Below are 12,498 nucleotides of genomic sequence, written 5' to 3'. Positions count from 1 at the left end.
ACCTGATTAAACAAAAACCATGTCCATTAGATAATTCATTCACGGTAGAAATGGCTAACGGGAAAACAGAGAGTACAAACTGCATATACGTAGGTTGTACCTTAACTTTAGATGGCCATACTTTCAAGATAGATCTCATGCCAGTCCCAATTAAATGTTTCGACGTTATCATCGGTATGGATTGGTTGAGTCTTCTTCGTGCCGACATTATGTGCTTCGAAAAAGCAGTTTGTCTTAACCTTCCTAACAACAAAACCTTAGTTATCTACGGCGACAAACCTAGTACGAGCCTTCGCATCATTTTGTGCATTCAAGCCCAGAAGTGCTTGCGGAAGGAGTACCATGCATTTCTCGCACACGTCGTCGATACCAATCAAGAACTGAAAGACATCCAGAAAATCCCAGAAGTACGCGACTTTCCCGACATATTCCCAGAAGAACTTCCCGGTTTACCACCACAACGCCAAGTCGAGTTCAGAATCGACTTAGTGCCAGGGGCTACCCCCATAGCCAAATCTCCTTATCGTCTGGCACCGGCTGAAATGCAGGAACTTTCTAGTCAACTTAACGAACTTCTCAAGAAGGGATTCATTCGACCAAGCTTCTCACCATGGGGAGCACCGGTCTTGTTCGTCAAGAAGAAAGATGGATCGTTTCGCATGTGCATCGACTATAGAGAACTCAACAAAATTACCATTAAAAATCGTTATCCCTTGCCCCGCATTGATGATTTATTTGATCAACTTCAAGGAGCCAACTACTTCTCGAAGATAGATCTGCGATCCGGATATCACCAACTACGAGCGTTAGAGGAGGATGTTCCCAAGACAGCCTTCCGAACTCGTTATGGGCACTACGAGTTTGTAGTGATGCCGTTCGGATTAACTAACGCACCCGCAGTATTCATGGATCTGATGAATAGGGTGTGTCGTCCTTACTTGGATCAGTTCGTCATCGTCTTCATTGATGACATACTCATCTACTCTCGAAGTAAGGAAGAGCATAGTCAACATCTCCGTAAAATCTTAGAAACATTACGATCGGAGAAGCTCTACGCGAAGTTCTCAAAGTGCGAGTTTTGGATTCGGCGAGTCGAATTCTTGGGCCATGTTGTTAGCAAAGAGGGAATACACGTGGACCCTTCCAAAATTAAGGCCATCGAGAACTGGTCAGCACCAAAGACACCTACTGAAATTCGTCAATTTCTAGGTCTAGCTGGCTACTATCGCAGGTTCATTCAGAACTTCTCCAGCATAGCGAAACCTCTTACAACCCTGACCCAGAAAGGCGTGGCCTTTGACTGGGAAGAGAAACAGGAAAGAGCGTTCCAAACGCTCAAACGAGCATTGTGCACCGCCCCGATACTATCCCTTCCCGAAGGGATAGAAGATTTCATTGTCTATTGCGATGCATCCAATCAAGGACTTGGATGTGTTCTGATGCAGCGAGGTAAAGTCATCGCCTATGCCTCGAGACAGCTGAAGACACATGAGGTTAACTACACAACCCACGATCTTGAACTAGGAGTAGTTGTGTTTGCTCTAAAGATCTGGCGACATTACATGTACAGTAAAAAAAGCACGATCTTTACAGACCATAAGAGTCTACAACACATTTTCGACCAGAAAGAGCTCAACATGAGACAACGACGGTGGGTCGAGCTACTTAGTGATTACGAGTGCGAAATTCGTTATCATCCAGGTAAAGCCAATGTAGTAGCTGACGCCCTAAGTCGGAAAGAATATATTGATCGTAGAGTCAAATCTTTGACTCTAACTATCCATTCACACTTGTCCACGCAAATAAAGGAGGCTCAGCTCGACGCTTTGAAACCTGAAAACGTGACGGGTGAATCCCTTAGAGGTATGGATAAGAACTTGGAAGTCAAGGGTGGCGGAGCCTTATACATCATGGATCGGATCTGGACACCGAAACATGGTGGCTTCATAGACTTGGTCATGACCGAAGCTCACAACACTCGTTATTCCGTCCACCCGGGTTCAGATAAGATGTATTTGGATCTTAAAAAGTTATACTGGTGGCCTAACATGAAAGCAGATATTGCTACCTTCGTGAGTAAATGCCTTACTTGTGCAAAGGTCAAGGTCGAATACCAGAAACCCTCCGGTCTTCTACAACAACCGGAGATACCAGAATGGAAGTGGGAGCGGATCGCTATGGACTTCATAACCAAGTTGCCCAAGACGACGGGTGGACTTGATTCCATATGGGTCATCGTCGATAGACTGACCAAGTCTGCACACTTCCTACCGATCAAAGAAACAGACAAGATGGAGAAACTTACCAGAACTTACATTAGGGAGATTGTAAGGCTGCACGGTGTTCCTTTATCTATCATCTCGGACCGAGATAGTAGATTCACTTCGAGGTTCTGGCAGTCATTACAAAGTTCCCTAGGAACTAGGCTGGATATGAGTACAGCCTACCATCCACAGACCGACGGGCAAAGTAAGAGAACTATCCAAACCTTAGAAGATATGTTGTGTGCCTGTGTGATTGACTTTGGAAAAGCTTGGGATATCCATTTACCCCTTGTTGAATTTTCCTACAACAACAGTTATCATATGAGCATAAAGGTAGCTCCATTCGAGGCCCTCTATGGCCGAAAGTGCAGATCCCCTCTGTGCTGGGCTGAAGTGGGTGATACCCAGTTAGCTAAGGGACGAGTTCCCGAAAGCACTCTCACGGGTCCAGAGATCATTCGGGAAACGACAGAGAAGATCGTTCAAATTCGTGAACGATTGAAAGCCTCTAGGGACCAACAGAAAAGCTACGCTGACAAGCGTAGGAAACCATTGGAGTTCCAGGTGGGCGATCGAGTCCTACTGAAGGTCTCACCCTGGAAGGGCTTGATATGCTTTGGAAAGCGTGGGAAGCTCACTCCAAGATACATAGGGCCTTTCAAGATTCTTGCAAGAATCGGCCCTGTGGCTTACAAACTCAATCTACCGCAAGAACTCAGTAACGTACATCCTACCTTCCATGTGTCAAACTTGAAAAAGTGTCTATCCGACGAGACTCTTGTTATTCCACTCGACGAGATCGAGATCAACGAGAGCCTCAACTTCGTGGAGGAACCAGTAGAGATCATGGACCGAGAGGTCAAGCAAACAAAGCAGAGCCGTATCCCGATAGGTGCGCTGGAACGCAAAGCGTGGGCCAGAATTCACTTGGGAACGTGAGGATCAGATGAAACTGAAATACCCTCACCTTTTCGCTTAGTTATTTGTAACTTCTTATTTGCTTAAATTCTAATTTCGAGACGAAATTCCTTCTAACGGGGGGGTGATGTGACAACCCGAAATTTCCATTATGTATAAACTATATCACTTCAATAGAAGTTATAGCAATCATAGTTAATTTTCAAACTTTTCGCGTAAGTTTGAGTAATTCAGGGTTTACACTTCAGGAAATATCAGGAGAGTGGGTGCACTAGGGTTTTGTGCAACACTGTTATTCCAACACTCTATTATATTAGAGATCATTTCAGGAATCAAAATATTTTCTGCCAAAAATATCTCAGGACTATAAATAGATTTCTGAACCAAATTCATTCATTATTCACATTTCCAACTAGAGAAAAGCCATTTTCTCTCTCACGGATCTTCGGGTTTTTATACCAAAACGTGAGTAACTCTTTCTAGTAGTGTTAGAAAGCTTATTATGTGCTTATAACATGATTTAGATGGCTAAATCATTAGATCTAGGAGTTTACTCCCCAAGGTGTTCTTGGGCGGTAAACTCCCGAAACCGAGCCTAGCTTGTTCCTTGTGTTATGCTACTGCCTTAGACTCAATTGTAGGTGTATTAAGGACAAGAAAACAATCAAAGAACACAAACAAATGAGAGTTTACGGCCCAAGTGTATCTTAGGCCGTAAACTCCATAGAAATGGACCAAAGGGTGTTTTTAAGACACCTAAAGCCCTAGACCTTTACATGAAATTGATTCCCACTTAATTGAAGGACCAAAGCACATCAAAATCACTTATCAAAGTGAGTTTACGTCCAAGACTTGGTTCTTGGGCCGTAAACATGAAAGAAGGGCACCAAAGTGTGCCTAATGTCTTCATATGCTTGGAATAAAAGCCTAAAACCTATACCACATGTGCAAGAGACTTGAAAGCATCAAAATCACCTCTTGAAGTGAGTTTACGGCCTTGGTAATGCTCCTAGGCCGTAAACACCCAACAAGGGCACCAAAGTGTGCCTAGGGTCCCCAATTGCTTTAAACAAATGTCTAGAACCTATCCTTCAAATGCATGAGGCTTGAAAACAACAAGAACACCATTCCAATGGAGTTTATGGCCATAAACTGCAAAGGAAATGGCCTTAGGGCCGTAAACTCCTAAATGGAGTGTTTCTATGCCTTAAACCCCTTCAAGGATGGAACCACCAAGTTAGAATAATTCTAGAAATCATTTGGGACTTCAAAACACACAAATACCCCATGGTTGGGATTTTACGGCCGTAAACTCAAGAGTTTACAACCGTAAACTCCATGTGTGTTAGTATATGAGGAGTAAACTCATATATGGGGTCCTTTGGAACCCTAAACACAAGTACCTTGTCCCACAATAGCTTAGATGCAATCCTTAGGGCTTAAAACACTTATATAAAGTGTTTATTATGTCTAGGATGTCTTAACATTATCAATTAGTGATTTGAGTCTAATTGAGTGCATATATGTGTGATTATATGTTCATTAGGATCGTAGTGCGTGTACAAGTCCTCGTTTGACACCTAGCCATCCTATACCGTTCAGTTCATCCCAATCACCAACTACAGGTGAGTTCATACCCCTAATCAATGTTTTAAATGATTTTTAAATGCTTTAAAGGGGGGGGAATACAAGTAGAAACAAACATGTTATTAAATCATTGATATGTATTTTATAACTGTGTTTGTCATTTAACAGATTTCACATACTACAAAATGTGATGCATGAAATGGTTTTAAATCTTAAAAACACATTGTTATCAAATGTTTTACCTTTGAAATGTATATTAAAATGACATCAAGTCATTGTTAATTATTGTTCAAAACCCATAAGATGTCTTACAAAACCATTTTACATTCTTGAACTAATGCATGTACACTTATATTCTTATATATGTATTGATGTTATAGTTTACAACTTTTCGTTAATTTCTCACACTCTTGAGTAGTAAGAGTGTATAAACCTACTTGAACAACCAATTACCTTCCAGTAAATTATCATATGGATAATTTGGAGATTTCAAACATAATTCCTATTACAAGGAATCACACAAGAGTCAGTTCATTCATGAGTCTATACCAGTACATTACCTGATACATGAGTACATTTACATTTGATCACATGATACATGAATACGTTTACATATACTTACATGATACATGAACACGCTTACATGAACGCATTACATGAGTACCTTTACGTAGATACACTTAACTGTGTACATTAACATGAATACTTGTATCTCGAATTGAGAGGATGATTTATTAGTACCTTCTGTGTAAATCTTCCTGCATATCCATACTACCTCGGGATATCTAGACAGGACCCTATCCCCAGTACCTCGGGATACCTAGATGGGCCTCTATCCCTAGTACCTCGGGATATACGTACGGGACTAACCATTCCGGAACCCATTTGCTAGCAACAGTGGGTGATGAACATCTACGGATGCCTACGGTTATTACTTATACTAGGAGTACCTTTACAAGGACTAACCATTCCTCCGCCCTGCTGCTGCTACAGAGGACAAGTGGACAATCTTCGTATGTTCATTAGGTTATATGTATTATGTTAGCCCTAGTACCTCGGGATAACATTTAGGTTCGTCGTGTTAGCCCTAGTTCCTCGGGATAACACTTACATTAGTGATTTTTCCTGTTTACTTTATTTTGTGATACCTTCACATAAACGATGAGTTAGACTAAGTACTTTAGTACTAAACAACCAAAGGAAAACTATCATTTTACTTACAAAACATTCGGGTCTTGGTAGAAGACTACATTGTCATAACAAAACATTTGGGTCTTGGTAGAAGACTACATTGTCATAACAAAACATTCGGGTCTTGGTAGAAGACTACATTTCATACTTATAGAAAATAAGGGTTTTTCTAGGGATTTCATACTTACCTCAACATTTTCATTTAAAGGTTTACATGGCCTTCATAACAGATTTTCATAAGCAAGACAACGACACTTAATTTCTTATGAATTCACCAGCTTTAAAGTTGATACTCGCTTTCAAAATAACTTGTATTATCAGGTCAGCAGTAGACAGGTACGATGGCTAGGTTTTGAGAAGACGGAGCAGACAAGTCTCGTCTTTTATTTTGATTGTATATTTTTTTGGTGTCTTACTACAATGAAAGAACACACATGTATTAAAACTTTACTTATAATGCAATGGATGATATTGTTGCTTGTCTATTATATTACACTGTTATGATACTGTATATGACGTCCTCCACCCCTGAACGTTTCCGCCGTTCGTGGTTTTGGGGTGTGACACCACTCTAGCTCTAGAAGATCTAGGATCCTCAATGATCTACCAACTTCCGAATCCAATCGTATGGCGGCCCATTCACATCCGGGCGGCTGCCCCCGCCCCATCTTAAACTATCTGAAAAACCCTGCCAGCGAATCACGCATCTAATACCTTCGTGCTGTCGCATAGGGACCGACGAATGCTATGGACCACCCCGTAGACATACTATACCCGTTTTGCCAACCGATAAATGCTACGGGCCACACCCGTAGTCTTGCAACACTTCTGCGTTACCAGTCAACTGATGCTACAGACTAGGGATGAAAGTGGGTCCAAACCCGGACCGGATGGACCCGGACCCGGAAAACCCGGACCGGATGGACCCGGACCCGGAAAACCCGGAACTGGTTAACGGGATTTTGTAGAACCGGAAACCGGACCGGTATATAGGAACCGGTTCCGGTTCGGTTCCGGGTATGGTTCCGGGTAAAGTGGGTCTAGAACCGGAAAACCAGGAAACATCAAAGTGGGTAGGTTGGAACCGGATAAAGTGGGTTTAGAACCGGAAAACCGGAAAAAACCGGAAATTTTTGGTAATTACTTACTACTTAGTGTGTTGAACTTTGAAAATTTTCATATTGATATCCCGACTTTGGGGGATTGTAACTCATTGAATATGAAACCAAAATTAACAAAATTATAGTCAAAAATCATGTACAAACTCTAAAATACACTCTGTAAAAAACCTCATGTCAATCCAACTTTAAACGAATGTGATATGCATGTGTTAACATTTTCACATAATACAAAGTACAAAAACAAATAGTTGAAAAGTTGAAAATTTTCAGTTTTGATATCACGATTTTGGAGGACTATAAATCGTTGAATGTTAAACCGATAATGACAAAATTATAGTCTAAAATCATGTATAAACTGTAAACTACAAGTTGGAAAAAACCACATGTCAATCCGACTTCAAACGAATTAGATATGTATGTTTTAAAACTTTCACCGAATACAAAAAAACTGAAAAATTAAAAACTTCCAGCTTTGATATATCAACTTTGGAGGACTGTAAGACAATGAATATAAAACTAAAAATGGCAAATTTATAGTCTAAAATCATGTACAAACTCTAAACTACATGTTGGAAAAAACCGTATGTCAATCGGAGTTGAAACGAATGAGATATGCATCTTTTAAACGTTTCACAATAAATCGGTTCCGGCCCTAAAATTGGCTCCGGTTCCAAAAACCGGTTCCGGTTTTTAGACCCGGTTTACCCGGACCCGATGGACCCAAAGCCCGGATTACCCGGAACCCGGATAAAGCCAATTTTTGAACCCAGAACCAGAACCGGTTCGATATATTCCGGTTCTATATATTCCGGTTCTAACGGTTCCGGTTCCGGTCCGATTCCGGTTCCGGTCCGGTTTTCCGGTTCTAAATCTCATCCCTACTACAGACCACCCTGCAGTCTCACCACAATTCCCTGCTATCTGCCGGCTAATGCTATGGGCCACCCCGCAGTCTTACCATACTAATGCTATGGACCACACTGCAGTCTAACTATACTAATGCTACAGGCCACACCGCAGTCTTACTATACTAAAACACGATTGCTACGGGCCACACCGCAGTCTTACAACTCCCTTACTCTATGTACTAACATAGTGAACACTACGGGCCACCCCGAAGTCTTACAACACTCCTACATTATTTGCTAACCATTGCTATGGACCGCCCCGTAGTTTTACCATACTCCTCTTACTATCTGACCACTAGTGAATGCTACGGCCATCCGGTAGTCTGACAACACCTTCCACACCAACTAGCTGCTCGTGGATGTTACGACTAGCCCATAATCAAGCATACCAGCACAATCTAGTATCCCCAAGTTGTACTCATGTCCTATCTGAAACTCCCAACCGATTCTTCTGCGATCTGCTATCGGACATCCCGAGAATGCGATCTCACAATTGGCAAGTTTTCCGAACTTCCAATTCACATTGTCCTCAATTCATACAGTCGTCTGTGCCATCTTTCTTCCTGACAGAAGAGCGAAACTTATCCTAGTTTCAAACCGTTTCTGCTCCCATAACATGATTGTTTCTCCCCCACTTAGCTTTGGCTAAGTCTTTACGGTACGCGAAAATCCGAGGATTTCCATTCCTTCCTCCCTTGCACAATGGGCATGATAACTACCATCACCTTGGTTTTGCTAGCGATCCATCACTAGCCTACTCCAAATATCGTACGATTACTGAATACTAGATGAACACCCCCTACATCCCCGATACTGATAATCCCCTGAGCTGAAACTAACGCCCTTAAGGTCTGAATAACTAATGCTCAGAGCAACCTTATCTGTGATAGACCACTTCCCTTGATGCTTCCAAAAGCTATCCCCAACACTAAGACTAGAACCACCGAACCCTGATGATGGTGGATGACTACTCCATGGACCCTGCCCACCATCCTCCACGTAACGCTTCGGAACCGCTTTCGGCCGTAACCGAGACAATACCGGTCACTCCGAACCCGAAGTGAGAGATGACCTTACACTAGCTACTAATAGTTCCTGGTATGCAATTGGCATATGACAATTCTAAAAATACAATCTGAATACAAGCAAAGAGACAACTCATACATACTATCACCTGAGACCGAGGTAAGAACAATCCTGGTACATGTAGAATCGAAAATAGCCATTGGTACATACCTGCAACATTCCTTGCTGTAATCCAGATTTCCCTCATCTATCACTACAAGGACCTACCCTCTCACCCATCCGTAATCCTCACAGTTTTTGGGGCAGACGCACTCCCTTCTCCTCCCCTCATCGTCGGACATTCGGCATTCTTGTGGCCCACCTGATTGCAGTGAAAACATAATGGGCTTGCCCCCTATGGGCAGTCCCTGCTGACGTGACCATCACCGCCACACTTGTAGCAGCCTGAACCCCTGGAATGACAAACTCCCCCGTGCAGTTTCCCACACGTGTTGCACTGACTTCGGCCCTGCCGACCTAGTAATCGTTGATCTGAAGTCTTGGGTCTCTTCCCGGGACCCTCCAAAGTACAGATCTGATCCAACCTCCTCTTCTCAATGTGTTCCAAATCAATCTCCCTTTCTCGCGCCTTGGAAATCATAGAGTCCAGGGTCGGGCATGCCGAGAAGTTGACATGCTCTCGAATATCAGCTCTCAACATGTCATGATAGCGGGTCCTCTGCATCTCCTCGTCCCCTTGCGTACTGAGGCACCAATAAGGCCCTCTCCCGAAACTTGGCGGTAATCTCCGCCACCGACTCCGTCGTCTGTCTCATGTCTAGGAACTCCCTGGCCAACTGTTGAAGCTCCACAGCCGGTGCAAACTCCGCCCTAAACCTGGTCACAAAGTCGGACCAAGTCATAGCCTCAATGGTTGAGGCTCCCAAGGGATCACCAACTGACTCCCACCAGTCTCTAGCTCTGCCCCTCAAGCATCCTACAGCAAATCGAACTTTCGACCCCTCGGGACAGAAACTCGTCAACTGTGCAGACTCAATGTCTGCAATCCATCTCCTAGCAATAATGGGGTCCTTCACCCCATGGAAGTCCGACGCACCACTGCCCCTGAAGTCCTTGAAGGACAGTATGCGTAATCCTGACTGGCTGGTCGCCATGTCACTCTTGAACGCCCTGAGGCGATCCTCCATCAACTCGATAATCCCTTCCTTGATCAAACCAAAGATGACCTGGGTCGCATAAGGGATGCCTCTAGTGATCTCGGACGCGACGAACTCGCGTAGCCTCTCATCCATTGGTTCGGAACCTGAAGTCGAACCTGATCCCTCTCCTGAACTGCCAACTGCTGGCCTCGGACGTAGTACCACCATTCTGTGATACAAAAAGACAACCGTCAGCGATACTGATACATCAAGAGGGATCATATCTATCACAAGTTTCTTGGTCTCGTCTCAGCCTTCCTCGACTCAAGTACGGATCCTCTGCTTTCAATAGTACGGGCCCATACTACCTTCCATATCTATCCGTACTTTCCTCAAGAACTGCCTCAACTCCGCCAAGTCACTACTACTGCTGTTGATCTCTTCTACTCTCATCCTAGGCTTTCCCTAGGGAAAATCTCTAACTCTACCCAAACCGGTCCTCAGTTGTTGAAGGCCTCCTTGTAATGCCAATTAGCCATTACCTGAATACCATCACATGTAACGAGGCTTAGATAATCCTTCGAGTAGAAGACTCGTCCCTACAACGGTTAGACTCAAACGAGAGCTGCGCAATATGGTCAAATCCAATCCTCTCAGATTATTCAACCCTTATCACATGTGACTTAACGTATTCACCTAATAGCTAACTCCCAACACGCGAAGTCCCACAAAGCACAAAGCAAGAAGCATTCAGACAAAAGGGATCGATCTTAAGCAATCCTATCATCGGGACAAGAAACTGTACTAGCATACAATTTTGAGCTCATACTACCAGGCATAACCTAAACATGCTATCCTATTACTGTCTACTCCATACTAGCAGGCAATTCTCATAAGCTGAAGCACATAAAGCAAGCACATAAGGCATCATTCCTAGATCCTTAGTCCTATTCTAGCATGTTGTTCTACTGAAGCTGTTAAACATAACATAAACTTATCGGGGTACTTTAGGGAATACTTACTTGAGCTCGGCCGGTCGCGCACATCACACACTTTGTTCTATTTCAAACTCCTTTAACTTATCCTTTAGAAAACCATTTTCTTGTAAAAACTTTTAATCCCTAGATTTGAGTCCAGACACCTCCAAGGGTGTGTCCGAATCCCTCAAACCAGGGCTCTGATACGAACTTGTAACATCCCAAAAATCAACGCCAAAAATTTCATTTTTAAATAAGTTATTACATAAAACAATCAGTATAAAAACATTCATAATAATATCTTGTGTCAAACCAAAGTGTCGGTAATCAAAACATATTATCATAAAACCATATCAAAGTGTAATCCCAAAGATCTCATGTGCGGAAAACATAGTATGGTGCGCTGCGATCCAGCCGGCTCCTTTCCTTATAACACGAAGTACCTGAAACCAAAACTGAAAACTGTAAGCACGAAGCTTAGTGAGTTCCCCAGATACCACATACCATACATATCAACTGATCCATACATGTCATTCATAACCATGAGCCAAACATATCCATAATCAAGTAAGGTGTTGTGTGCCAAACATAGTCTTGCTAAGGTGCTATGTGCCAAACATAGTCTTGGTGTTATGCCCCGGGCCCTGGTCAAGCCTGGGGCCACTCCCTGGGTCTTACAGACAAATACCAAAGGCCAACCCTGGTCTTCCATGCAAGCATCACAAAGACAACTATACATACCATTCTCCTAGGCTACTCAGCATGTAGGGTGCCAGGAGCCACCTCCCGGTCTTTCATACGTAATAACATACAGTGCGCCAGGAGCCACCTCCCGGTCTTTCATTCATGTTGCCTAAGGCTAACCCCCCGGTACCAGACATAATAACATACTGAGTGCCAGGAGCCGTCTCCTGGTCTTTCATGCATAACGCCTAGGGCTAACCCCCGGGTCTTCCTACATAATAACATACCGAGTGCCAGGGGCCTCCTCCTGGTCTTCCATGCATAATGCCTAGGGCTAACCCCCGGGTCTTCCTACCATACATAAACTAAATGGGTCGGCATTGTGGCCATAGACCCATACAAACAGTGAGGAGACTCACCTCGCACTGTTGAAGACTTGTTGAACACTTCTGACTGCTAACCGGCACTTCTTAGCCGCTGACCCTTCGGCTTCCCGAACTATCAATACCCAAAACAACATTAGACCACAATAATCCAAAAGTCAACCCTGGTCAAACTTGGTCAAGTTCAACGGTCAAAGTCAACTTCAAGTTGACTCGACTCGCCGAGTTGTCCTACCAACTCGTCGAGTCCTTACTCCTCCAATTCCAAAACAACCCCGACTCTACACGTCGAGTCTAGCA

This window comes from Lactuca serriola, chromosome 7 (genome assembly GCF_051521515.1).
Source record: "Lactuca serriola cultivar US96UC23 chromosome 7, Lser_US96UC23_V15, whole genome shotgun sequence".
Classification (NCBI taxonomy): Eukaryota; Viridiplantae; Streptophyta; class Magnoliopsida; order Asterales; family Asteraceae; genus Lactuca; species Lactuca serriola.
This window is presented reverse-complemented; position numbering follows the sequence as displayed.